Genomic DNA, 25073 nt, shown 5'->3' with positions numbered 1-25073 from the left:
TAATGTGAAAGGTTGTCCTTATCTTCCTTCTCCCTTTGCTGAATGATCAGTGCAGGCTGCAGAACCAGTCAAGCTGACATAGACTTTCCAATTAGCCCCCTTCCTTCTCTAGTTATTGCCTCTTCGTGGTCATTCAGACAATTAGGGATATCTCTGCTTAGTATTAGCAATCTGTGTAACTAAAGCAGGTGGTGATACCATTTGATCTATCCACTTGTGGAATGCATCATAGTGCTTTAGTTTTGAACTTAATGATTAACCTCTAATTTAGTACCAACTTGTAAGCATGCCAAACTGTGTAATTAACTATCAGCTCCTATCTGTTTTTTCTATATAATCCTGTAGTATCCTAATGTACTTCGGGATAACACTGAGCCACAGTTAGGACGGTGAATTCCCCATAATATATTGCAAATCGCAAGGTCCGAGTCTCGAGAGTTTTCTTCAGTAATCATGTTGAATGGTGGTGTAGGCCCAAATGCCAATTGACCTACTCCTGCAGCTATTTCCAATGTTTCTGTGTTTCTTGTTTTATTGATACCAGATAATTTTCAAAAGAATCGATCACTTTTCTATGTTATATCAAAATACTGAACTGGACTTTATAGCCTCCCCTTGAACGAAAGCATCCGTGTGTGGTGGTCAACCTTCTGAATGATATCATTTCCCTCCATCTCATTTATGTCTTTATGTCATCATTGTCAACAGGAGTAATGCCCTTGTTAAATGTTGTTCCCTTGTTTAAGAAGGTGGTGGTGGGGGGTAGTCGAGACAACCCTGGGAATTATAGACCAGTGAGCCTTACTTTTTTGGGTAAGGTGTTGGAAAAGGTTATAAGAGATAGGATTTATAATCATCTGTAAAGGAATAATTTGATTCAGGATAGACAATACACTTTTGTGAAGGGTAGTTCATGCCTAACAAACCTTATTGAGTTCTTCAAGAAGGTGACAAAACAGCTGGATGAAGATAAGGTGGTAGATGTGGTGTATATGGACTTCAGTAAGGCATTTGATAAGGTTCCACATGGTAGGTTATTGCACAAAATACGGAGTTTCTGGATTGAAAGTGATTTAGCGGTTTGGATCAGAAATTGGCGAGCTGAAAGAAGACAGAGGGTGATGATTGTTGGGAATTGTTCATCCTGGAGCTCAGTTACCAGTGATGTGCCACAAGGATTTGTTTTGGCGCCACTGCTGTTTGTCATTTTATAAATGATCTGGATGTGGGCTTAGAAAGATGGTTGAGTAAGTTTATGGATGACACTAAGGTCGGTAGAGTTGTGGATAGTGCCAAAGAATGTTGTGAGTTACAGAGGAACATAGGTAAGATGCAGAGCTTGGCTGAGAAGTGGCAAATGGAGTTTAATGTGGAAAAGTGTGAGGTAGTTCACTTCGGAAGGAGTAACAGAAATACAAAGTACTGGCTATTGGTAAAATTCTTGGCAGTGTAGATGAAAAGAGAGATCCTGGTGTCCAGGTGCATTAATCTCTGAAAGTTACCACCTAGGTTTTTAGGGATGTTAAGAAGACATATGTTGTGTTGGCATTTATTGTTAGGGCAATTAAGTTTCGGAGACATAAGGTCACGCTTCAGCTGTACGAGACACTGGTAAGGCCACACCTGGAGTATTGCATACAGTTCTGGTCACCATATTATAGGAAGGATGTGGTAACTTTGGAATGGGTTCAGAGGAGATTTACTAAGATGTTGCCTGGTATGGGAGGAAGGACTTACAAGGAAAGACTGAGGGAACTGAGGCTGTTTTTGTTGGAAAGAAGAAGGTTGAGAGGTCACTTAATCCAGAGCTATAAGATAAACAGAGGGTTAGATAGGGCGGATAGTGAGAGCCTTTTTCCTCAGATAATGAAGACTAACATGAGGGGGCATAGTTTTAAATTGAGGGGTGATAGATTGAGGACTGATACCAGGGATAGTTTCTTCACTCAGAGAATAGTAGGGGCGTAGAATGACCTGCCTGCAACAGTACTAGACTCGCCAACATTAAGGGCATTTAAATGGATATTGGACGTACATATGGATAATAATGGAACGGTGTAGATTAGATAGGCATCAGATTAATTTCATTGACTGGCCAAATGCTGTACCATTCTATGTTCTATGTTCATTTAGTTCCACTTAACGTTTCACCTGTTTATGCACCTTGCATCTCCTTAGAGGATTAATAAATATCTTTCATCTTTCAAATGCAATACTTCATCATCATTGAAATTGCCACTCCCATCAAAGTGATCTGGGTACAAGTGTTTGAGTTTGGTCTGTTCTGCAAATGTGGGTAAGGTTTGAATGTCGTGAACTGTGACTATTCTGTGATCTGACCTTACTGGCGGCCCTGCCCCGGCTGGATATTTGATATTAACACATGCAGGTTTTGGCAAAACAAGTTGAGTTTGTGTATTGACATTGCAGTATGTTTGACAATGCATGAAATTGCTGATCCATTAAATGCTGTGAGACAGTCTCTCATAGACCATAGCTTGCAACACCACCTGCAGATACATCTTTATCAGGATGTGTAGTGATAAGAGGTTGACACTGGCTCCCGTGCCAATTTTACTTTTCAAGATGTTTCTCCTGCTTGTTTAGGACATCTGGTATTAATGGTTGTAAAGGCACACACTGTCAAGATGGTGTTTGATGTTAACAATATTAGTCATCTTTGGAAATTTGCCTTTCATTTGATTTATATGAACCTCATTGATGTATTTGCATTTGTGTACCTTCTTAGAGCTTTCCTTGCTGCCAGTTTGTGGAATTGTACCATTTTGTTGGTCAGCTGTGTATTGTTCTGGGATCCAGCTTAACCTTGGAAATCAGACTTCCTGTACAAATGCCCAATATCACTTAGTGTCAGTAGAAGTTTACAATACTATTTCTTGATGAACCAGACAGCAACTGTTGTGAGAGATTGACACTTTTGCAAACACTTCCAGAAACAAAGCTTACGAAGCTTTTAGCTTCTTGTAATGCACTGCATAGTGTCTCAGCTTAAAGTGAACCACAGCATTTTTATTAATCTTAAATGTTACCTTGATGTATTTGATTCCAATGAAACAAAGGCCTGTCTTCTTGCTGGCCAATTCCATACCTGAGCATCTGTAGACCTGTCCATACTATTCAATACTGACGCTGTTAATTGTTCCAATTCTTTGATGACCATGCTATTGTTCAGTTGGTCTTCAATTATAGTTTTCCAAACATCGGCTGCCAAGACATTGGAAGTTTTTGTTTTTATTCATGGCAACCAAGGTTCACCATGATATAAGTTTTGCCTCAGGTAAAACAGGTATTTTATTTGACTAATCAATGCTTATATTAAACCACACTGAGTCATGAATATTATGGTATTGAAGCATTCAGATGTTTAATTTAGCTGGCTACTATATACTAACATTAGAATCGTAGATTCATACATAGACTAGCATCAAACTATTAAGAGCAGCATGTTTCGTGTAGCATGTCATGTTTCAAGTGATCTGTGGTAAGATAGAGTCTGAAATCATTATACTCCCATGTCAAATATTATGACAGAGTAATGATATTATGAGTATATATATAAACTGAGACATAACCGAATAACCTACAGCTTACTGAATTAAGAGTCCTTCCCACTTCCAAGCTTATCATATCCTGGAGCAAAAGATTCCACTCCAGACCAGGCTGCAAGTCAAACAATATAACGCTCCTCCCACAGGTAAATCCCTTTGGGACAGATGCCAGAGCAGTGGTGGGCCTCGCCAGGGATTGCAGAATTCAGGGATCCAATTATTATGCTACTAAACCATGAGCTCAGTGAATTGTAGTGCTCAGCTAAAAGGTGTCAGGAATTGTTCAGATCATATCAATAATGAAAACATGCCTGAATTTACATTCCTGGGTCCGCAGTTGGCTCAAACCTTAAAGTCATTTTTGATCAAAGGTATTTCTGATTTGATCTTGCCCTTCCCAGTGGATGGTGGAACCCACAAAAAAAGAGAGAAAGAGAAAAGCAAGAGTTGCATTAAGTTTAACATGCTCAACGTGTCCTAAAGAGCTTTACAATCCTTTTCTCAGAGATCATCCTTTGATGTAATCCAGACAATGCCACATCCAATTCACCCAGAACAATTTCCTCGAAGTAACAATGAAAAGAAATGAGTAAGTCATCTGGTTTTCAGATGTTAGATGTAAGATACATTTTGGCAAGGCCAACGTCGATTTTCCTGCTACTCGGATGCTGCCTGACCTGCTGTGCTTTTCCAGCACCACTCTAATCTAGACTCTGGTTTCCAGCATCTGCAGTCCTTGTTTTTACCAGGAAAATTGCCCTGCTCTCATACACAATATACTGCATAGGAATGGGCTATTCCACCCAAATAATCTATGTTAGTGCTTATCCTTCACACAAGACTCCTGTTACTTTTTCTCATCAAAGCTGTACCGTTGTAACCCTCTTTTCCTTTCTGTCTCATATGCTTGTCTAGCTTCCCATTTAAAACACCTGTACTACCCACTTCAACTGTGGTAGAAGATTCTATATTCTTTACACTGTGGACACACGATTTTCCCTCAACTCCCAGCTGAGTTACCTATTTTGATGGTCTCCAGTTTTGATGACAGGAAGAAACATTCTCTCCATGTCCACTACTAAAACATTTCATATTTTTAAAATAACTTCAAAAGGTTTATTTTCTTAGGTTAAGACACCCTCCCTGTGAATTCTTTCCTATTCAGTAATTCTGGCATTGTCTTTGTAAATCTTCTCTGAAATCTCCCTCCAGTATTTCTATACTCGTTTTTTTATAACATGACAACCAGAACAGTATGCTGTATTCCAAGTATGCTCTGATCAAAGCTTGATACAGTTTTACCACAATTTTCCTACTTTTTAATTCTATCCCTGTGGAAATAAAATCTTGCACTTGATATGCTCTTTAAATCGCCCACCCACAACATTCTGACCAGGAACCCGGGGAATGTCTCTATTCTTCTTTAAATAACTCGGTGGGATATTTTTAGAATAAAATCATTGAATCATTACTGTGCAGAAGGAGGCCAAGAAGCCCATGTTGTCTGCACTGACCCTCCGAAGACCCTCCCACCCATTCCCTCAGTCTATCCCCATAACCGTAGATTTAGCATGGCTAACTCACCTAGCCAGCACATTCCAGGACACAATAGCAATTTAGCATGGCCAATTCACCTAATCTGCACATGTTTGGACTGTAGCAGGAAACTAGAACACCCAGCAGAAACCTAGTTAAAAATCATACAACACCAGGTTATAGTCCAACAGGTTTTATTGGAATCACACGAGCTTTCGGAGCGACGCTCCTTCATCAGCTGATTGTGGAGGGTTCGATCATAACACAGAATTTATAGCAAAAATTTGCAGTGTGATGTAACTGAAATTATACTTTGAAATATTGATTGTCTGTTAAGCCTTTCATCTGTCAGAATACAGTGATAGTTTCACTTCTTTCATGTGTAAATCACAAAACCCTTTTTTTTAAAGTTGCATTCTCGGGTTAGCTGTTAACAATGGTGATAACTAGATAATATGTTGAAGGTGTTATCCCCCTGTGTTCTCTGGATCAGTGGTGCTGGAAGAGCACAGCAGTTCAGGCAGCATCCAACGAGCAGCGAAATCGACGTTTCGGGCAAAAGCCCTTCGTCAGGAATAAAGGCAGAGAGACTGAAGTGTGGAGAGATAAGCTTGGGGAGGGTAGGGGTGGGGAGAGTGTAGCATAGAGTACAATGGGTGAGTGGGGGAGGGGATGAAGGTGATAGGTCAGGGAGGAGAGGGTGGATGGATAGATGGAAAAGGAGCTAGGCAGGTCGGACAAATCCGGACAAGTCATGGTGACAGTGCTGAGCTGGAAGTTTGAAACTAGGATGAGGTGGGGGAAGGGGAAATGAGGAAACTGTTGAAGTCCACATTGATGCCCTGGGGTTGAAGTGTTTCAAGGCGGAAGATGAGGTGTTCTTCCTCCAGGCGTCTGGTGGTGAGGGAGTGGCGGTGAAGGAGGCCCAGGACCTCCATGTCCTCGGCAGAGTGGGAGGGGGAGTTGAAATGTTGGGCCACGGGGCAGTATGGTTGATTGGTGCGGGTGTCTTGGAGATGTTCCCTAAAGCGCTCTGCTAGGAGGCGTCCAGTCTCCCCAATGTAGAGGAGACCGCATCGGGAGCAACGGATACAATAAATGATATTAGTGGATGTGCAGGTAAAACTTTGATGGATGCGGAAGGCTCCTTTAGGGCCTTGGATAGAGGTGAGGGAGGAGGTGTGGGCACAGGTTTTACAGTTCTTGCGGTGGCAGGGGAAAGTGCCAGGATGGGAGGGTGGGTTGTAGGGGGGCATGGACCTGACCAGGTAGTCACGGAGGGAACGGTCTTTGCGGAAGGCGGAAAGGCGTGGGGAGGGAAATATATCCTTGGTGGTGGGGTCTTTTTGGAGGTGGCGGAAATGTCGGCGGATAATTTGGTTTATGCGAAGATTTGTAGGGTGGAAGGTGAGCACCAGGGGCGTTCTGTCCTTGTTACGGTTGGAGGGGTGGGGTCTGAGGGCGGAGGTGCGAGATGTGGACAAGATGTGGTGGAGGTCATCTTTAACCACGTGGGAAGGGAAATTGTGGTCTCTAAAGAAGGAGGCCATCTGGTGTGTTCTATGGTGGAACTGGTCCTCCTGGGAGCAGATACGGTGGAGGCAGAGGAACTAGGAATACGGGATGGCTGTGTGTATGTGTGTCCGTGTGTATGTGACATTCTTGAACACGTGCGTCTCCATCAAGGACGGACACCTCAGCTCCACGCTCTACCGCAAACCCACAGACAACCTCACAATGCCACACTTCTCCAGCTTTCACCCAAAACATATTAAAACAGCCATTCCCTACAGAAAAGCCCTTCACATACACCGGATCTGCTCAGATGAGGAGGAACGTGACGGATACCTGGAAGTAGTCAAGGATGCCCTCACATCGACTGCCAGTTCCGACATGCCACAGCAAGGACCGTAATGACCTCCTCAGGAGACAGACAGGTGCTGCAACTGATAGAGTACCCTTCGTTGTTCAGTACTTCCCAGGGGTTGAAAAATTATGCCATGTTCTTCGTGACCTGCAACACATTATCAATGAGGATGAGCACCTCACCAAGATCTTCCCCACACCTCCACTACTTGCCTTTAAACAACCGCCAAACCTCAAACAGATCATTGTTTGTAGCAAACTGCCCGCCTCTCAGGACAACCCCATCAAACCCTGTCACGGTGGACGCTGCAAGACGTGTCAGATTGTGGACATAGATACCATTATTACACATGGGAACACCTCCCACCTTGCACATGGCAGGTACTCATGTGACTCAGCCAACGTTGTCTATCTTATACGTTGCAGGCAAGGATGCCTGGAGGCATGGTACATTGGGGAAACCGAGCAAAGGCTACGACAACGGATGAATGGGTACCGCACAACAATCAACAGACAGGAGGGTTCCCTCCCAGTTGGGGAACACTTCAGTGGTCCAGGACATTCAGCCTCGAGCCTTCGGGTGACCATCCTCCAAGATGGACTTCGGGACAGGCAGCAGAGGAAAGTGGCCAAGCAGAGGCTGATAGCTAAGTTCAGTACCCATAGGGAGGGCCTCAACCGGGACCTTGGGTTCATGTCACACTACAAGTGACCACCATTGCACTACACACACACACACACACACACACACACAGATATTTCTACACACACACACACTCTCACTTACACACGGACGCAGGTACACATAGACGCACACAGAGACACCCACACACACCCTTATAGATACACACATTCCCACACTCACACATGCACCCCCTCACAGACACTCTGCACTCACTACACACACACACACTCACAACCCCCACCCAGACAGACACACACAGACACACAAAAACCCACATGCACACATATATTTTGTCGGGTGAATTTGTACTTGCAGAGTTACATTGCACTTTGCTCTAAAACAGCATACATTCATGTAGAACTCTGAGCTCAAAAACTGCATGAAGTTATGTAAAACTCTGTTATCTCACTTTTTGGATTAGAATCAATCTAAACATCAGGTTGTAGACAGAGAACACAGGGGGCCGACACCTTCAACATATTATCTAGTTATCACCATTGTTAACAGCTAACCCGAGAATGCAACTTTTAAAAAAAGGGTTTTGTGATTTACACATGAAAGAAGTGAAACTATCACTGTATTCTAACAGATGAAAGGCTTAACAGACAATCAATTTTTCAATGCATAATATCAGTTACATCGCACTGCAAAGTTTTGCTATAAATTCTGTGTTACGATCGAGCTCTCCACAATCACCTGATGAAGGAGCGTCACTCCGAAAGCTCGTGTGCTTCCAATTAAATCTGTTGGACTATAACCTGGTGATTTTTAACTTTGTACACCCCAGTCCAACACCAGCATTTCCAAATCATGAGCAGAAACCTAGGCAGACACGGGGAGAGCTTCACACAGAGAGCCACCTTGCCTTAATCAAATCCACATCTGTCTAAGAGTGCAACTGGGGTCTGATTCAATATTTTATCTGAAGGTTTGTAACTCCTAATTCCAACAGCATAGCTCTCCCTCAGTAATCCACAGAAGAGCCACAGTAGATTATGAGTCTAAAACAGATTGAAGCCACACCCACCTGCTTCAAAGGCAGTAGTCACTGGGCTGTAGCTGACATCTTAATTGAATTTAGCTCGAACTATTTGAAAAGTTTGGTTTAATAAAATTGAAAAGAGGGATGGAAATTAACAAAGAAGCAGAACAGGAGGAGGCAGGGTAAATTAACATCAAGGTGCAAAAAATCCATGGTTGCACAGTGCCTTTGTAACAGTAGCAAAGCAGTTTCTGTTAACCAAATCTCTCCAATTGTCTGAAGTGTCCAAGGCCTGATCATTTCAGTAGCATACTGGTACCTTTACAAATTTTGTGCAATTCGAGCACTTACTAATTTGTGACAGAAGCTATATTGCAAGCGAAATTCTGAAGTCTAGTGGCTGACTATTTTGCAATCAGCTACCATACAACAACCAACCATTCTGTACATGAAGGATGATAGACTGGGAAAGAGAAAGGTTCAGCAAGACCTGTGCACACCAGTTGTTTAAAGTAAACATGCAGGTTCAACCGGCAATGAACAAGGCAAATGGTATGTTGGCCTTCATCGAAAGCGAGAGAGAGAAGGCGGTTTTGATTACAAGAGCAGGGAGCAGCAATTTCTTGCTGCAGTTGTACAGGGCCTTGGTGAGATCACACCTGGAGTTCCTGAATGCAGTTATGATCTCCTTATCTGAGGAAGGGTGTTCCAGCTATGGAGAGAGTGGAGTAAAGATTCATCAGACTGATTCCTGGGATGGCAGGACTGATGTAAAGAGGGACTGGATAAATTATGATTATATTCACTAGAGTTTAGAAAAATGAGGGAGCATTCTCAAGGAGATCAATAAAATAAGAGGGTGTGACAGGGTTAACTCAATAAGAATGTTCCTGATGACCAGGTAATGCAGGATTAAAGATGTGTGGTAGATCATTTAGGACTGAGTTAAGAAGAAATTTCTTCACCCAGAAGTTGGTTAGACTTGGAATTCTTCCATACAGAAAATAGTTGAGGCCCAATAATTGAATGTTTTCAAGAAGGAATTAGATATAGTTCTTCAGGCTAAGAGAGATCACAAGACATGGGGAGAAAGTGGGAAACAGGGTAATGAGTTTGTTGGACAGTCATGATCATATTGAATGGCAGAGCAGGCTCAAAGGCTGAATGATCAGCTTCATTCCTACTTCCTATGTTTCTATGTATATGTGGACCCTCTTCCTCCAGATTGCTCCTACCAGTGCCTATCTTATTGATACAAATGCATCACTCTCAAGGACTGATTGCTGGGCCTCTTGCTGAGATATTTGTATCATCGATAGTCACAGGTGAGGTGCCGAAAGACTGGAGGTTGGCACTGTTTAAGAAGGGTGGAAAAGACAAGTCAGAGAACTATAGACCAGTGAGCCTGACCTCGGTGGTAGGCAAATTGATGGAGGGAATCCTGAGGGACAAGATGTACATGTATTTGGAAAGGCAAGGACTGATTAGGGAGACTCAACATGGCTTTGTGCATGAGAAATCATGTCTCACAAACTTGATTGAGTTTTTTGAAGAAGTAACAAAGAGGATTGATGAGGGCAGAGCAGTAGATGTGATCTATATGGACTTCAGTAAGGCATCGACAAGGTTCCCTATGGGAGACTGATGAGCAAGGTTAGATCTCATGGAATACAAGGAGAACTAGCCTTTTGGATACAGAACTGGCTCAAAGGTAGAAGACAGAGGGTGGTGGTGGAGGGTTGTTTTTCAGACTGGAGGCCTGTGACCAGTGGAGTGCCACAAGGATCAGTACTGGGACCTCTACTTTTTGTCATTTACATAAATGATTTGGATGCAAGCATAAGAGGTATAGTTAGTAAATTTGCAGATGACACCAAAATTGGAGGTGTCATGGACAGCGAAGAGGGTTACCTCAGATTACAACAGGATCTGGACCAGATGGGCCAATGGGCTAAGAGGTGGCAGGTGGAGTTTAATTCAGATAAATGCGAGGTGCTGCATTTTGGGTAAGCAAATCTTAGCAGGACTTATACACTTAATGGTAAGGTCCTAGGGAGTGCTGCTGGACAAAGAGTCCATGGAGTGCAGGTTGATAGCTCCTTGAAAGTGGAGTCGCAGGTAGAGGATAGTGTAGAAGGTGTTTGGTATACTTTCCTTTATTGGTCAGAGTATTGAGTACAGGAGTTGGGAGGTCATGTTGCGGCTGTACAGGACATTGGTTAGGCCACTGTTGGAATATTGCATGCAATTCTGGTCTCCTTCCTATCGGAAAGATGTTGTGAAACTTGAAAGGGTTCAGAAAAGATTTACAAGGATGTTGCCAGGGTTGGAGGATTTGAGTTATGGGGAGAGGCTGAACAGGCTGGGGCTGTTTTCCCTGGATCTGCGGAGGCTGAGGCATATCCTTATAGAAGTTTACATAATTATGAGGGGCACTGATAGGATAAATAGGCAAAGTCTTTTCCTGGGGTCAGGGAATCCTGAACTAGAGGGCATAGGTTTAGGGTGAGAGGGGAAAGATATATAAGAGACCTAAGGGCAACATTTTCATGCAGAGGGTGGTACATGTATGGAATGAGCTGCCAGAGGAAGTGGTGGAGGCTGGTACAATTACAACATTTAAGAGGCAATTGGATGGGTATATGAATAGGAAGGGTTTGGAGGGATATAGGCCGGGTGCTGGCAGGTGGGACTAGATTAGGTTGGGATAACTGGTTGGCATGGATGGGTTGGACCAAAGGATCTGTTTCCATGTTGCACATCTCTATGACTCTATGACTGCCAACTACCTCCTCCCTGGGAATCATTGGCACGGGTTTAAGGGGAGGCAATTGCCTGCCATATATATGATCATGCAACAAGGTTTGACATTGCTAAATTAAACCAACCTTGAGTATGCCCATATTGCAGCCGAAGGAACCAACTGGGATCAAAGTGCTGCCTTAAATTCATGTCTAAAAGGAAAATGCTCCTTTTAATGTGACGTCAATGTTACAACAATCAAGTAATTTTATTACATTGTTAGGATTCACAGATGTGAACTTTGAAAACTTTAACACTGGCCAGCTCACAGAGATTGATGTTTTCTCAGATTTTTTGATAATCTAAAGTAGAAGTGTTCTATGGTTCCAAAGTTAACACAGTGCCAACTGTTTTACATCAGTGAATAAAAAATAGTTTGTATTCTTTGCATTCTTCATTTTGCTGTCCAGACATTGGACATTCTGTTTACCCTCAATAATTTATGAATTATCATTTCATAGAATAGTAGTGACATAGAATTGTTATGGTATAGAATGAGATCATTTTCCAACTCATGTCTACACCAACTCCTTGAGCATTCTGGTTAGGGCAAATTGCCTCCCTTTTCCCATACTCCTGCATCGGAAAATGTGGCACTCAGAAAGCACAGCAGGTTGGGCAGCATATGTTGTGCTTTTCCATGCCCCACCTTTTGACTCTGATCTCCAGCATCTGCAGCCCTCACTTAATCCTGCATGTTCATTATATTTAAATGAGTCAATGCCATCTTGAATGTCTTAGTTGAACCTGCCTCCACCATATTCCTAGACTGTCCATTCCAAACTAGAACCACATGCTGTGTAAAATGGTTTTATTTCTCAGTTCACACATCTTTCTTTTTTCAAAACACATTAAACTGTGGCTTCTGATTCTTGGAACATGTTTTTCTTTCATCTATTTATATTCTTCAAGATTTAGGAAACTTCTATCAGATCTTCACTTAGCCTGCTCCTTGCCAAGTTCCAACTCCTCTAATGTATCTTCACATTTGAAGATTCCCAACTGTAAACTACTCTCATAAATCTCTTCTGTGCTCTCTCCAATGCATTCACATTCCTCTGCTCATATGATGCCCGGAGTTGTGCATAACACTCCAGCTGAGGTCTAACCAGTGTTCTGTGTATGTTCAGTATGTCTTCCTCCTCTTGTACTCTTTGTCCCTATCATTCAAGCCTAAGATCAAACTGATTTAGGTTGCTTTATGAACTGATCTCTCTACCTGTCCAGCCATCTTTAATGACTTCTGCACATTTACTGCTCCAGCATGTTCTTTAGAATATTATCCTTTGAGGGACTTCTGTTCTGTAGACAGGAGATACATTAAAGCATGTGCTAAGTGCTGTCTGCTACTCCTGACAGGATTAAGAGTGTTTGTCCAATCTACTCGCATAATTAAAAGATGTTCATGTTAGCCCTTTTGACATGTAAGTTAGTACAGAGGAACCTCGATTATCCGAACATTAATTATCCGCATTTCGGATGATTCGAAGAGGATCTCAAGGTCTCGGTAGAAGCATTACATCAAACAAGTGTTTCCAACACTGATCACATCTTTTGTTCATAGTGATTAAGAATGAACTTGACTTACGGAAATGCTGCTGAGAACAGTCCTGGACAACCGTCTCCCAATGACTGACTGCCAGCGCTCTGTCTCATCCCACACTTTCCCTGGAGTTCTACACAGGAGTGAACCCTAAACCCCCCTCTCCCAGATAATCTCTCCAACATTGCTCTGTACAGAGCAAAGATGGAACTTGTCAAAAAGTTGCATTAAAAGGTTGTGTGTGTGTGTGTGTGTGTGTGTATATGTGTGTGTGTGTATACATGTGCATATGAGTGTGCATGCCTGTGGCTGTGTGCGTGTGCACATGCGTGTGTACATGTGGCTCTATGTGTGTACGCACATGTGCATGTGTGTGGCTGCGTATGTGTGTGTGTACGTGCATGTGGCTGCGTGTGTATGTTTGCTTGTGTGTGTTTGCGTGTGTGTGTATGTGTGTCTGTGTTATTTTGAGACTCACTCAACGCCCACCCCCAAATGCAGCAGCACTCTTGCTGTTGGTGGCAGGGATGGCAGGGGTGGCTAGGGGGTGGGGTTGGCCGGGGTTCAGGGGCAGGGTGGGGGCGGATGGGGTTGTGGGGAGTGGATGGGAGGGGGGAGGGTTGGCCTGCAATGTCCTGCTGCCTAGTGTTCTGAAGGGGGAGCAGACTTAGCAAGTGCTCACTGTGTCAATCCCATTGAACTGAGTGGGGCCGTGGGGGCGGAAGGCTTCAGCAAAGCTGCAGGTCTCTTACACACAAGTGTGTGTCTGCTCAGAAACAAACCTTGAGGCAACGAGAGGGAGCAAGGCAGGCAAAGTGAAGAATGAGGAAACTATGAGCCCCAGAGGAGAGGCATTGAATCAATTAACTGAATAATCAATTATCCGAACAAAATACTGCCCACCTATGTCATTCGGATAATTGAGGTTCCTCTGTAAATGTTAGTAAAAAATTCTGGGCCCATATGCTCTAAATAGGTTTGCAATTGTACTTTTACTTAATAAAAAAATAAAGGATATTAAACTGATTACCACAGATGGGTTGTGAGAATTGTTTAATATTTGCTGGTGTGGGTTTAATTCATTCACGCAATTTCACGTAAGTGCTGTTTTGTCAATTAGTTTCTTAAAGAGATAATGGCCCAGTTAAAAGGTATTTTACAGGTACATTCTAATTGGGGAAACTGTTTGGTGTTCTGTAATCTATTCAGGTTCAAGAGATGGTTGGTAAGGGCTGATAAATGTTAGTGTTTCATGGAGACTTGATGGGGATGGTTTTGTTCTGTGTGCCACACTTATTCAGAGGTAACTTCTGCTTGTAGCAAGGGCTGTTAAGGTGTAAAAATGCAGGAATTGGTTTGAAAGGGTTGTCCTGATTAGAAAGGGTTGGTTTTACATTTGGTCTATCTTATGATAGTGAAATATACTACAGAACCGCGGTTTTATGAATGAATGAATGAACAAAATTGTATTGTAGTAAATAATGGGCTCATAAAGAGTTATGAATGAATGAACAGTATTAATGAACATAGTGAGCTGGTGAGTGAGTTAATAAAGATAACCTAAAACACAATATCTCACAGTCACCCCTTTTGACTCTACTGAGACCTTTTGAAGAGAATCACACAATTCACATCCTAGCTTACATACTTTAACAGTTTGGCTACTACAATTTACCAAAAGAAAACATGCACACATAGAATAACAGTAACAAACATCATGGTGGTCAGTCAGTCTGTGGTCTCACTGTATTGTGGGATGCGTGTTTGATGTAGGTAGCATGAACCTAGGCCTTCTTTCCCCAGAACGTGACAGCCAACTGGATGATCATCAGCATGTGGTATGATCTTTCCCATCTCGCACCTAAGGGTTCTTTGTGGGTCTTTTTCACAAGAACGCACTCCCCTGCTCTGGTGTCATGACCTACCTCCAGCGGTCTTCCCAGGCGGCAAGTACCTGTGAGGAAGTAAAACCCACAGCCTCAGTTAATAGTGTGCAATGGGACAATAGGGTGTGACTTATAATATGTGAGTCGGCACGAGCCTATGTAAAAGTTGATAGACTGATTCTCTACTGTGCTGCAGGGTTTAGTCAGAGTCCATAATTCTGTCAGCTGTGCCAATGCTCTAGGGGATAGACTTCCCGATGCCATGCCAGTGCAGTGTGTCATGACAGCCCATCGGTTTTCCTGTGATCTGTAATTAATATCCATTTCCCACTTTTCTTTCACACAGGCCACACTGGGTTGTAACAAATGCTGTGGGTTTTTATTAAAGTATTTTTTTCCTAGCAAGTTTTGAGAATGCTTGGTACAAGGTGGAGATGTTCTTGTAAAAGTGGTGGGTTCCATTTTCAGTAACCCACAGCTATCCTTGTTTAGCCTGGATGGGGTGATCTTTTAATTCTTCCCTTTGTAGGGTTCTGATGGACCAGATTACCTGTCCAACATTGAAGTGTAAAGGGGATATCCATTCTGAGGAGTGGCTGAGCTACAGGTCCTATCCATATCCATATTAGTGGGCGGCACGGTGGCACAGTGGTTAGCACTGCTGTCTCACAGCGCCTGAGACCCGGGTTCAATTCTCCCCGTGTCTGCGTGGGTTTCCTCCGGGTGCTCCGGTTTCCTCCCACAATCCAAAGATGTGCGGGTCAGGTGAATTGGCCATGCTAAATTGCCCGTAGTGTTAGGTAAGGGGTATGGGTGGGTCGTGCTTCGGTGGGTCGGTGTGGACTTGTTGGGCCGAAGGGCCTGTTTCCACACTGTAAGTAATCTAATCTAATATCGAGGTTACTAACCCATGGAGGCTGAATTCAGCGTCTGTTTGGTCCGTTTTGATTTCAGTCCTGTCAGTTCCTGCTCTGTAAGCTGTCCTTGCTGTCCTGGGAGAAAGTGAGAACCACAGCTGCTGGAGATCAGAGTCAAAGAGTGGGGTGCTGGAAAAGCACAGAAGGTCAGGCAGCATCCAAGAAGCAGGAAAGTCGATGTTTCTAGCATAAGCTCTTCATCAGCTCACTGTCATGTCTAGCAGGAATTTGGTTTCATACTGCTTGGGTAGGCATGTCAATTTTGTTACTGTATCCAAAAGGTACTCAATGTCCGCCCTAATGTTCAGTACAGTCCTGAATGCTTAATGCCACTAGGAGCATTAGGGGGCATGGGGCAGGCTTTTTCAGTCATTTTTAGCAGCTCCTGCTGCTGCAGCGTGGTTAGTTTTTTAAAGTGTTCTAGATCGGTCTTACTCCCAGCTTCAGGAATCTCCATTTGATGCTCATTAGGTAACGCCCCCTTTTTCCCCTTTGCTAGCACCCCCGGCCCAGTGGCCTTCCTTCCCACAGAAGGGACACTTCCCTGTGTGTTTGTCTTGGGTCTTCCCAGCGTTACTGGGGTTCTGTTTCATTTGTCCTGCCTGAAGGGCTAGCAATTCGACATCGATATCTTGGTTGAACCGGTGGGCTCGGTCCACCAATTCACAGGAATTAGTCCCCCTTTGGTCCCATTTGGTTTGGTCAGCTTTAACATTTCAGTGAGCTCAGCTTCAAGTCTGGCCACGAAAGCAGACTTCAGCGGGCCATATTCACAACATTCAAAATCCTTGTCATCCTACACAATTGGGACTCCTGCATATTCTTTCCAGGTCATCCTAAACCTTTCCTCATATTCTGTGATTTCTTCTGTGGGTTTTTGACAGCAAGCTGTGACTTTTATCCAGTCAGTCTTATGTGGACTGTACCCCTGTAAACCAATGTTTTATTGTTGTCCAGCCATCTCACAGCTCCTGCATGTACTCTCCAAGAGCATCTTTGACTGCCTCATGGAGTCAGCGTCCTTCTCTTTTGGTAACAATCACATTCAGAATCTGTACCCCGTCCCAGGGATGCACCGTGTATATTCACCTTAACTTCTCTAGGCTTTCCCAAGTCTTCATTGGCCCCTTCATTGGGTGAGACATTTCTTTATACCACCTGTCTATATTCTCAAGGGTCACAGGTCCATGCACAGTGTGCATTTCAGTCCGTAGTACCGGAACATCCACCTCAGGACCATCCTCTCTTCTCTGCCTGACCATTTTTTTCTATCTTTACTTTCCTGGTTTTAAGGGGTTGTAAAAATGGTACCGGGGATTATACAGTCTTCATCGCTTCACAGCTGGAGAACCTCTGTTTCCCAAGGGCAATCACTTTGCTTTTCCTAATCACTTCCTGGATGTCTCAGGTGGTCGGATACAAATCCTGTGAGGGCTTGCGAATCGGGAAAGAAACTGACAGGACTGTATTCTTGTTCTCATTCTCAAGTTCCTGATTTTTAAAGTGAGCTGTTTCCTGTTTGGATCCTTCTTTCTGCAGCTGTTCATGGATTGCTTGTAATTGCTCTTTCAGTTGGGTTACTTCGGGGCATGACTTCATTTCTCTGGTGAATTTGTCCCATTAATACACTAGACCATTTAATTCTATCTTTATTTTTCTTTCCTCAGACCCATCTCATGTCATCTAGGGTTCACTGTCCTTGGGGCATATTGTACTTCTGCCCATTTTTGGTTAACAGTTCAATTAGAAACAACTTTCCCTCAACAAATTCATGCTGACCTTTCTAAATTTATTTAGCCATTCTGGAAGCCCACTCATTGAATACATGCTCCTCCATATTTCTGAAACAATTTGCTATATTTGGCAGCGGTGAGTCATATTAAGCCACTAGCAACTGAACAAGTAATTGTGAATAATTCTAGTTAGCTAAAATTATGCTGTATTTCAGTAGCACAATAATACATAGAACATCATGAGTAGGCCTCAATCTGTACCATTAGGCTTAAGTGAATAGATTAATTAAAAATAAAAACCATACATTTAGGGATTTCATGGAGATACCTTCGGTAATTAAAGCCCAGATCAACATATATATTGTCTCAAAGGTTTCATCCAATGTGTTTTGCAACACTTAGCCAGTTTATTCACGTCTGTTAAAATGTATCTCCTACTATTTCGTACCATTTCATCTTCTGGATCGGAGCAAAGCAAACGTAATGGGAATTTGACAGAATTAAATGCCCTAGGCCAAACAGCATGAGCTGTACATCAGGGGATCTGATTAAGATAGAAGGGGCTATACTTTATTTCATGCAATCAAAATAGGCACCAGCTGTTCCTTCCCTTTGTCCCCCACTGTTTATAGGATGTATTTTTAAAACTTACCATATTGTCAGTGGTCTGCATTTATGGATGCATGCAAGCTGTTTTCCCTGAAGCCCACCTATCATTCCATTGTGGTGGGTAAGCTATGATGTATGGGTATGCCAGTTAAATACTCTGAACAAATTGGTGCTCACATGAAGTTTACTTCCACCATCCTGTTTAAGTGTAGGAAACTACAAAGATTACTTGATCTGAGGCAGTTTATGGCAATTTCGCCAATACTGATCCCACCTTCTCTCTAGCAAAGAGTTTAATTAGCCCCAGCTAAGCCTGTAATAAACTGTAAACTTAAAAGAAGTAAACTTAATTTAGATACTAAATACAAGCATGCAGTACCAGATTTTAATTTTAAAAACCTACCCCTTAAAATTTGGACATACACACCCAACCCATAATGCTACTATTCAGTCTACTACACTCTTTAACTAATCTCAATGAATTTTGTTTATTTGTTTAAGTTTCATCATCAGTCTAAGGAGCCCTATAAAATATTCTATCACTGTTTGTTGACTGGTTGTTCCTCATCCAGATGTTCATTGACCAGGAGTCCTGTTATTTTATATAGCTTAACTCCTCCTGTCCAATGAAGAACAGAAGTCAAGATAAGCCCTGACATATTCTCTCTCTGTGTCTGTGTGGGGTTCCTCCAGATGATTTGATTTCCTTGCACAGTCCAAAGATGTGCAGGCTAGGTGGATCAGCTGTGGAAAATTACAGTGATAAGATAAGGGATAAGTCTGGGTGGGATGCTCAAGTGTTGGTGTGGACTCGATGGGTTGACTGGCCTGCTTCCACATTGTAGGGATTTCTATGATCCTGCTCAAGAGTGAGAACTCTTAATTATGAAATCCATATCAGCTATCTACTAGCATTTGGTGTCATTGGACAGATGCTTGCAGTTTACGTTTAATCTTAAGTGCTCTTCCTCTTGTACTATATAGTTGTGCGAATGTCAGCTAAAAAGTGTTTCCTTCACCATTATCTGATAACATATCAGTGTCTAAACTGAAATTCGAGCATTGATAGAAATACCAACTTGCCAAAATGTAAGGCCACATCACATACTTTCCCCAGAAACACTTGAGGCTTTCTTTCTGTTTTAAACTGTTCTACCTCACTAACCTCATTGTGTGGGTAGCTATCCAAGTTGTTGGTTTTTTGAAAGTGTTCTGTACATATCTTGAAAGTGCATATTGTGTGACAGATAAAGCATTAACTTTCAATAAATTGTATATGTCTGTGATGTTTCTTTGCTCCACAGTATGAACAAAGAGCTCGCCCTTCTCAATGTAACGGTTTCTCGTGAGTGTTGTCAGTGTTATTTTTAACCTAAAGGATTCAATAGAATCTGCCAATATTACATGCCAAGATTGATCTTTTCCTTTTAGGATCATTCTATGTTTCTTTTCAAACTTTGCTTTGCTTATAATCCGGCTTTTTTCATCTTTGTTTTGTAATACATCTCACAAAAACTCAATTAATTCTAAAAAAAACTCTGTCGCGTATGAATTCTGACTTGAAGTGGACCTTAGTCACATTTTTACACTACTCTGTAGTGATCATTAATGAAAATGACCTATGGATTATTTTGGATTATGAATTCTTACATTAGATGTAGTCTTTTAAGAATTTTACTAGCTCTGAGGCTGAAGTACTTATTAAAAGATTTTAGTATTTACAGTATTTTTTGCTTCCTTTGCCTTTTGGTTCGGTATAACATCAGCTACATTCCCAATTGTGTATAGCAGTGTATTTACTTGTTCCTCTTCTGATTTAGCATTAAATTTAGAAATATTATGGATCTCACAAATTGTTTGCTGAGAGGTATCCAATTCAAATGTCAAGCTCTGGAGCAGCTTCACTGTATGAATCCCAACATTTGCAACCTGAATAAAATATTTTATTGTGTTTTGATTTTGGAGTTACAAATTTTCTATCATCATGAAGTTGCTGTCGTGCATCTCATACTAGGTCTGAAATGCTTTTAACACTCATTGGAGTATGCTCCTTTGATGAGAATTGCTGCAAGATTTTCTTTCTGTTGGGTTCCTAGAGACAATAATATTGATAAGTGTAAGGCTATTCACTTTTGGTAGGGGCAAAGAGCTGAAGACTATTTCTTAAAATTTGAGATAGGGGAAAGTAGTGATGTCCAAAGGGATCTAGGTGTTCTCATTCTTTCTTCACTGACAGCTAGCATATGAGGCAGCAAGCGATTCAGAATGCAAACTGTACATTAGCCCATTTTGCAAAAGGATTTGAGTACATGAGCAAAGGAATCTTGTTTCAATTTAGTAGAAAGCTGGTGAGACTGCACCTGGAGTATTGAGTGTATTCCTGGTGTTCTTTCCTCTGAATATACTGGGAATAGAAGGGATATGGCAGCTGTGCCCCATACTGATTCATGGAAGGAGGACCGATTGAGGGGGCAATCTTATAGAAACGTAAAAATTTCTTAAAAGACAGAGTAGCAACGGAAAGGATGTTTCCCCTAATTGTGAGGTCTAGAACCAGAGAACACAGTCTCAGAATAGAAGTCAAGTCATTTAGGATTGAGATGGGCAGGAAACTCTTCACCCAGAAAGGTGGTGAGTCTTTAGAATTCTCTAGTCCAGTGAGGTCTGGAAACTCAGTCATTAAGTTAGTTCAAGACAAAGATTGGTAGATTTCTAGTTACTAATGACATCAAAGGAAATCATGCAGGCATATTGCTTTAGGGTAGATGATCTCGAATGGTGGCTGAGGCCTGAGAGGCTGAATAGCCTACTCCTGCCAATATGTGCCGATGTTCGCTGCTGCTGACTGTGCTATATGCACAGGCAACTTAAAACTGAATTTGAAAATCTCATACTGCTGCCACCATCCTCAGGAAAGTTCAGAAAAACACAACACCTTCTTTCTTTGGTGTGGTACTTGAAAACTATCTTCTGATTTAACCAGAAGAGTCTTTTGTAGTTAACAAGACATAATATATTGCATATTCACAATTATTTGTTTGTAATATTGATTTCATAGACATTGTTACAGAGACTTTGAGGAGGACTAGATGTTAGTTCTCATTTCTTCAAGATCCTACATTGTCTTTCTACAAGCCTACATGATGACTTCATCATAACATACTTCCAAATAAACCTTAAAAATGTGTTGCTGGAAAAGCGCAGCAGGTCAGGCAGCATCAAAGGAACAGGAGAATCAACATTTTGGGCATAAGCCCTTCTTCAGGAAGCCCTTCTTCCAAATAAACCTGTAAACCTGTTAGGCTATAACCTGGTGTTGTGTGATTTTTAACTTTATCCACCCCAGTCAAACACCAGTACCTTCACATCATTTATCATAATGAGTGATGTTTATGGCATTCCTCAATATTCATAGGTTTATTTAGAAGCACTAGCTTTCGGAGCATTGCTCCTTCATTAGGTGGTTGTCACCTAATTATTTTTAACTTTGTACACCCCAGTCCAACTCCGGCATCTCCAAATCTCAATATTAACCCTTTCAGATGCTTTCAGACCTATATATAGAGGAATCCATTTTATGATGGTAATGAGTGTTTGTTTCTTGCCCATCATATTGGAAACTACCTACTTTCAACACAGAAAATGTCATCGGACCACCACATTTCTATGCTAAAATATTCACTAAGTGCATTCCACACTATTAGTACCATGTCACATTGTAAGTGCAACATTAAATTAGTATGCTAGGACAGCAATTTGAGTTTTATGCTGATTTCAGCAATTCTCAGTTTTATTAAGGAGGAACAAATTCCCCATTTTATTCACCAATTATACAATTCCCTAACCTATATTATATTTAACAACACATTTCACATCATGTTAAAATAGTAGCAGCACAGTTTATAAAGTCTAATTGCTATTTTAAAAGAAAACATTTTAAAACTGTAGAGAAGAATTTGTTTATGAATCAATTCATTAGATAATAGGCATCATATTTTGTCAAGGAATGTTAAATTCAATAAAGGCTAACTGCTTATTGAAATCAAAATTCAACCAGGAAATAATTTAATTGATGCTTGAGAAAATAAAACATGAGACTAGAGTTGTTTTATTCATATAATGAAAATAATAGGACAAAAATAAATCAACTTGTTATAAGTATTCATGGAGATGTATGTTTGACACAAAAACTGTACAATATACAAATCCAAAACGAATATAATAAATGTTAAGTAGATACAACTTATATCACAGCTTGGAAAGTACAATTTGTATCAATTTTGGTTTTCTACTTATGGGTCCCGAGACTAGACATCATTACGATTTGTCAGCGTGAAGTGTATTTGTGGTTCTTGGATAGTCCCATTGTTGATGCTGTGGTATTCTTTTGCACTGCACTGTGTTACCATTAACAGAGTAGAGCATGTCACAAGACTACTACCAATACACAGACAATAAAGAATGGTGTGATACTGCAAACAATAATTATGATTTCATAGTTGCTTCAGTGAATGACTTGCTAACTATTTTTGACATTACAACTGCATGATGAACTTTCAGTGCCATTGGTCATGAATAGAAAATCCAAAAATGTCAATACTGCAAAAGTCAAACTGTCTGATTGCTTTTATCCTAAAAAGCAAGTATTCCACATATTACCTCAAGCAAATCCGCACATTTTCATTGCTTTAGTACCCAATGTTTAATAAACAAATGATTTATAAACTATGTGAGAGTTTAGTGTAGATTTGGATCGCTGAGATCAATTAGCTATATTATATGGTTGGAGTTTGGACAGTATTAACATTCAGATGATCCCAAACCATGGCATTATCATGACCTTTAAGTAGTAATGGCCAAATATAACAACAAATCACTAATTTCATTTTAAACCATGGCCGCTTTGCTACAGAAGATTCATCATGATATTTGTTACCTTCCATATCTGCATGATATAGGCCAAACAGACATACCTTTTCATTACCATTTTCTCAAAATGGTGCAGACCATACAAATAGGCCCTTGATATAATTTTTGAGTAGAACAGCTTACAGCAATAAATAGGCATTCTTCTCTTAAATCTAGAGCTGGAATCAAGGTTTTAAGATTCGTGAGAGATGTTATATTCTACTTAAAAATGTATGGTTGATATTTTGCCAAAAGTAAATAAAAATCTGTGTCTGATATATGTGATGATGTGCACTATTTTATCAAGCATAAAATGGCCTCCTGTAACTTACCAACGGAATCATTAAATTTTCTAGTTGTTCAGATGCAAGCATTTGCTATAGACATTTCTCAATCTATTCAGAAGGATAACAGCTTTATAGGTGAACAGCATCTATTTAAGATTTGCTGGTGCGAGATAAGTTATGTCTGGCCTGAGTTCTTGTGCATCATGGGCTATCCCCAGGAGCCCCTCAATTTCGTGCAAATGAGCTCACCTTGCATTAAAGCACAAGGTCAAGTTTCTGCACTCCAGGCATGCTGACTACCCACAGTGAAGAGGTTTTAGTGCTGCTGTGTGGAGACTGGATTATAAAATTGTGTGTGTGTGTGTGTGTGTGTGTGTGTGCGCGTGCGTGTGTTTTTTCAAATTTTGCATCATTGTTTCTGGCTGCTAGAGGCAGTAATATTGAAAGGAATGCACTGAATGTGGATTAGCTTATGGAGATTCTTTAGTCATCGTCATATTTCCATATCTATATGTACATTTTTCTTTCTTTTATTTGAACAGATTTATGAATAATTTTCAGAAGATTCCCCCTGCAGTGTTCCGCTCATGAAGGCATATTGCTCACTTTTATGTGATTTTGGAAGGAGCTAAATGCAATAATTTTTTCAAAAGTTTGAAGGTCCAATTAGTATTCTCTCATAAGATTACTACTGTTTGTCTTTGTTAAAATTATTTAAAATTGATTATTCATTTTTTTCCTCTCCAGCCAATGATAACCCTTCCTATTTTGGCCTGAAGTCAAGGTGGTTGAATAGATATCCCTATCTGTTTGAAAAACTGAACTGGAATATCTACAAGTGCTCAGCTGCGGCTTATTCAGTTCAGACCCAGCAAAAGGCAACGTTGCTCGCAGCAGGTAACCTGTGTATTTATAACTACTGCTGGTTTTGTTTGCTTTTAACGGAGGATCAATACTTATACCTTTACTGACAGTAAATTAAAGGGGAGGATAAGTTTGACCATTCTCTTCCCTTTATTCTGAAGAGTTAATTTAAAATTGGCCCAGCTTGAATGAGATATTTCAGATTTATGAATGACATTTAGTCCCATGCTTATTCTATGATTTCACAGCTTTAACTTGACAAGGTAACTATTCATGGATTTTATGCATGGAAATTCTGAATAACAATCAGAAGCTGCCAAAATCAGAAACATCACAAGTAAGTAGATACAGTTATTTACTAAGTTTCCATAGTTCCCAATCAGCAATTAGACCAGTTTCTTGTTTTCTGATCAGAATTGTTCCACTGATCCAACAGCTTTGAAGCAACCACTTGAGAAGAATGCCAATAAAACTGTGAATAAGTTGTTAGATTTCTCAATAACTTTACTGTGATAGAGTATTCCAAAGTTTCATCTGCTTTCATAAGATCACTATTTTTTATTAAAGGAGTTTGACTTGAATTTAGTACTAAATAATCTTCTCTTAACCTACCACTCTGCCCCATTTTCCAAATAGGGGAGGTAACCATCTAGTATCTACTCTGTCAAGCCCCTTCAGAACCACGCACCTTCCAATGAAATCGCCCCTTATTCTTCCAAGCTCTACAAGCATATGTCCACTTTGTTAAGCCATTCATCATAGGACAACCTGCTCCTACCAGTCCAGTGAATCTTCATTGAGTTGTCTTCGACTCGAATTTATCTTTCCCTGAATGCAGAGACCAAAACTGTACATAGTATTTCACGTGTGTTCTCAGGAAAGCCAA

Source organism: Hemiscyllium ocellatum, chromosome 3, assembly GCF_020745735.1.
Source record: "Hemiscyllium ocellatum isolate sHemOce1 chromosome 3, sHemOce1.pat.X.cur, whole genome shotgun sequence".
Classification (NCBI taxonomy): domain Eukaryota; kingdom Metazoa; phylum Chordata; class Chondrichthyes; order Orectolobiformes; family Hemiscylliidae; genus Hemiscyllium; species Hemiscyllium ocellatum.
The sequence above is the reverse complement of the archived record's forward strand: the minus strand, read 5'-3'. Positions refer to the sequence as shown.